Here is a 5,184-nt window from a genome sequence, read left to right as displayed (position 1 = left end):
AGGCTGAATATAGGATTCTTCAGTACCTGGAAAGAAAGGAGTCAACGTGTGGTCATATGATAAATAAGTGATTTATAAACAAGAGGGATACTTTTCTAGGGCTTTCAAAGTTAACAGGTTTTCTAGTCTCATGGAATACTGTTGAACTTATAGCATTGTCTAGATTCTTTTGTGTTTTCTGCCTTGTAATTTTCTGTTTTCACTCTATCTACTTGTAAATCTTTTTTTTTTTTTTTTTAATTCTACCACATTTAATGATGGAGAGAGATATCTATCCTGGAGTCATTTTTCTACTTAGAAAATTTTCCTAGCCGTGAAGCCCTGTTACTGACATAGACAGGTAATATGTTCAGTACTTTTCTACCCCATCCTTCAAAGCACTTCTGGCACTTCACTGGTTTTTACTGATCAACCAACAGCTAAAGAGGCTATGCTACAAACTACAGCTGAATGGAAGACACATTCATCCTTCTCCCTCCGATTGCTTTGATCATCATTTATAACATCTCATAACTACAGTTTCAAACGTTTGGATTGGGGCTTTTCAGGTTCTTTTTGGAGGCAAAGGAAGTTTTCTGGAAATTCCATTATAGCCAGCTTCTCTGGGGAAGTTATTTTTAAATCTAAAGACTTGGACCACATTCCCTGTAAATGAATGTGTTTGCTGTTTTCCCTTCCCTCATCGTCTCCTTCCCATCTAGTACCATTATAGTGATAGACGTGCATTTTTAGAAGAGTTTTACCCATTTATTATTATTTTTGTAATATTCAAAAACTGCTGACATACTAGGGATATAGTAGAGTATAAAACTTGAAAAAATGCAGATGTTGAAGGAATAACAGTTACCCTGTGCTTTCATACTTTATGGCAGGATTGTACTATAAGCGAATGAATCAAACTATGTTAATGTAGTTAACAGTCATAGTCAGACAGTATCTTTCTATTACAACCTGTTATTTAAGGGAAGACTGGTGATTTGTTCTAAATAGGATGTAAAACTTTTTCCAAATTAGTCTTCCCACTCCTGCCTGCCAACTCAAATGTAACTGTGATAGAGCAACCCTTCCCAGGTTTATCGGCAGGTACAGGTGTGATCTCAGAATGCACAGGTAACATAGATACAATAGGACAATTGGTAACGGCGGATTCATTTACATTGTTTACACTTCAATGACCAGGCCTTAAGAGAAGGTCAGTTTTTTTAAAAACCAAGTAGTGTCTTCCTCCAAATACACGTCAAAAGAAGAGTTTGTGTTTCAGCTTTGTTTTTGCTCGGTAATACAATCAAGCAAGTTTATTTCCAAGTGACCCGTTGAGCTATGTAAGCATTTTTGTTTATTTCAAGTAAAATATACTTGTATTATTTGTCATTCATACTATCCATCCATACCACACGATCCTCTGTATCAGGTAGTCCAAAAGAAATATACCTGTTTTGTTCTTTAAATAAAAAAAATAATAAATAAAACTAAAAGAGAATTCTAAATAACGTAAATTGAGTTTAACGTTTCGTTAGCAATTTTTCTTGAAAAGTTGTGTCAGTTCATGCTCATTTTCTTTAATGGAGTGTTGTTAGTTATCTCATTTTAGGTAAATATTCTCTAGCAGGTTTCAGCCAGAACAAATATTTACAGTTAAGCCCTCAACTCCAGAAAATGGCTTTGCATGTGTGCTGGGGGGGAGGGTTAAATGCAAAGGCTGATTTTGTCTTCTCTTTAGACACGCCGCCACAATAAATCATTCAAAGACACTCAAAGGGGTGTGTATTGGAAGAATGCTCACCTCCGTGAAGCTAAGGTAGAGGGTTAAAAGGCTATGCAGGCTATGACGCCACATAACTAATGGGCACACTTTTCACAGACAGAAGGGCCATGCTTTAGTCATTTAGTCATGGTAAATCTGTAGTGACAGACGTTTGTTCTATATTTGTGAATGACCTGATTTGGCATGCATGCAGCTCGTTCTACTGACAATAATGGTAACACGGTGTGAGGGAGAGAGGAAAGAAAAGAGGAGGAACAGGGGGACGAGGTGAGGTGGAGGGAGGAGAGAGACCCAGGCGGACTAGAGGGAGAAGGGGAAAGGAGTTTTAAACAGCTGAAGGTCATGAGCATCTAAGGGTGGCTCTAAGGAAACCTGCCTTCAGTAGATGGTTATTTTAATTTGGGAACAAGTCTTACATTCATTCCTAATTGATGTGGAGAGGACCACCTTCCCTTCCTCCATGCTCCCTCCCTCTTCTTTCACTCCTCTCCCCTCCAGTCTCTGGGGGAGATAGATATTTGTCAGAAGGATGCTTCTGTCTCAAGGAATCCCTTGTAATTTTCAAAACTTGCCTGGCCTTCCACCCTTTGCTGCAGTCCTGCTACCCCTTCAGCTAGGAAAGAAGCTGGCCCCAAGTGATGAAAAGAATGAAGGGCTGCCAAGAATTATTGATGTCTGCGCTGACCAGCCAATCCAAAGTGTGGCCCTCCCCTATCATTCTCCAACACAACACTTACTATCATCTGAAACTATCTTATTGATTTCTTCGCAGTTGTTTAATTAACCAAATAGGATACAAGCTCCATGCAAATAGGGACACAGTCTGTCTTATTCACCACTTCTTCTTTAGTGAAGAATATGTATGTTCTTTATCTTATTTGTATTCTCATTATAAAATAAATGCTTGAGGAGTATTCAGTGAATCTATACAGATATTTTTCTATGTTGAGTTCTTTCAGTTTGCAAACAGTAGAGACATACTGGGGTTACCTCAGTGAGTGGGTGTTTATAAGGTACACACAAGCAGGCGAGCGCTCAGGAAGCTCCACTGGGAAAAGGAGCATGGATCTCACTATTGAGGATCCATTTGGAGCTTTATAACCTGATAGCCCCTCTGAGGACACAGCATCTATCTGCTCACTTCTGCTCAGACCAGGCAGCCTTCCCTCTCTGCTCCAGGGCTCTGCCATGTCAGTGAAACAGGTCCCCTGGCTCACCAGTTCCCCTGTTCTGGATTCCCCAGCATCATCAACCCTCTGTGAGTTCTGAAGTCAAACTCCTCCAGAAAGGAGGAGTTTGCCTAATCACTACACAGTATAAGGAACCCCTCTGGGGAAAAACTGCCTTGAAACCAGCACTCAGAGGTTCCTTACCAGGGGAGCCCATCAGAAGCAACTGTACAGCTTTTTCAAAATACACTTCCAGGGGACCCGCTGATATGGAATAACTTAAAATCTCCATCTGATATTGAATTGGACATCTGATATTTTGAAAAGTCTCTCCAGGTAATCCTGTTGCGTCCCTCTGGACCACAGCCAGTGCCACTGCTGATTGCCTTTGGGCCATGTGCTCATCTCTAGTCCAGTCAGCTATGCCCAGGGAGTGAGTGTACCAGAATTCCTGGTACAAAGGGCAGGGAGTGAGCATGGCACCCACTCCGAACTCCCTAGTTTCCTTTCAGATACCCGGTCTACCTTTCCATTTATCTGTCCATCTTTCCTCCTGTCTACCTATATATTTATCTTCCTAGGTATGATTTTTTAGATATTGGGTCTTGATTCTAATATCCTTCTCCTTTTCCTTCAGAAACACTTATAAGGATTGATTAAGAAGACAAATGACAGCAGTTCTAAAAACTGGAAACAGAACAGTTGTGGTTATAGAGAACAGAGCACGTAACCCTAGATTCCGTTTCAGAATTAGAATTTAGCTTCTTAAAATAATAATCCTTTATTCCATAGTCTTTCCCATTCACAGTCCTTCCAAGGTGGGGATACCTAGAAAGGAATTTACTCTTCTGGGTCACATGAGGGCAGCCCACTGAATTACTTATGAAATATAACTGCTGCTTATTTCCTTTATAACAACAATGACAACAAACAGAGGTGAAGAAGGAGGAGGAGAAGGAAAACAACATCAAGCCTGGATCAACCTCCATGGCTGACATCAGGAGGCCCTTGGGAAAGAATGGGCTATAGCAGAAAGTGAGGAAGACTCAGCGATAATTTAGTCAATATAATGTGTACTGAGCTCCAATTTGTATGGTGTATAAAAGAAATAGAAGATACAGCCCTGCCTTCACTGAGCTGACAACCCAATAAGAGAGACACATGGAAAGGAGCTACAATATTAAATAGGGTAATGTATGTAAAGAACCTAAGACTACTGTATGATCTCAAAAGATGCTAGTTCCCTTTCGTCTGAAACAAAGAAGCTGGTTAAACAATAGCTGTGTGTATCAGACTTACCTAACTTCCCTTCCAATTTCCTCCTCCCTTGCCTGCCTCTCCTTGATTTTCCAAGCTCCCTTGCAGTTAAGGTGACCATATGACACAGGAGAAATCTGCTGGCATTGCCTCTACCCTTTTGTACTGGGTTGAATGGTATCCCCCAATAATCAGTGTCTACCATAACTACAACCTTATTTGGAAAACGGGTCTTTGCAGATGTAATCAAGTTAAGATGAGGTCTTACTGATTTAGGATAGGTCCTAAATCTAATATGACTGATGTCCTTATAAGAAGATGGAAATCTGGACACACAGTTGCAGACACACAGGGGAGAAGGCCGTTTGAAGATGGAGGCAGAGCTTGGAGTGATGTATCTACAAGCCAAGGAAAACCAAGGATTGCTGGCAACCCCAGAAGCTGGAAGAAGCAAGGAAGGATTCTTCCCTAGAGCCTTCAGGGGGAGGACGGCCCTGCCCACACCTTAATTTTGGACTTCCAGCCTCCAGAACTGGGAGAGGATAAATTTCTATTGTTTTAAGCCACCCAGTTTGTGGTACTTTGTTACATTGGCTCTAGAAAACTTCTTTCTTCTTCCTAGAAAGAGGATATGATTCCTTGAGGAACCGCAGACATCTTATGAGCATAAGGACAGAAGCCATATGCTAAATAAGGCTGGTAGACCAGAAAGACAGTAAACCTGTCTCCTTGGGGCAAGTTCCCCAGACTCAAGATAAATAAATCCTAGATGATTCCGTTGTCACTCAGGATTTCCATTAAGGGAGGTACATTTCTTTTTTTTTTTTTTTAATTTAGTTTTAACATCTTTATTGGGGTATAATTGCTTTACAATGGTGTGTTAGTTTCTGCTTTATAACAAAGTGAATCAGTTATACATATACATATGTTCCCATATCTCTTCCCGCTTGCGTCTCCCTCCCTCCCCCCCTCCCTATCCCACCCGTCCAGGCG

Source organism: Neophocaena asiaeorientalis, unplaced genomic scaffold (assembly GCF_003031525.2).
Source record: "Neophocaena asiaeorientalis asiaeorientalis breed wild unplaced genomic scaffold, Neophocaena_asiaeorientalis_V1.1 scaffold427, whole genome shotgun sequence".
Taxonomy (NCBI): domain Eukaryota; kingdom Metazoa; phylum Chordata; class Mammalia; order Artiodactyla; family Phocoenidae; genus Neophocaena; species Neophocaena asiaeorientalis.
The sequence above is the reverse complement of the archived record's forward strand: the minus strand, read 5'-3'. Positions refer to the sequence as shown.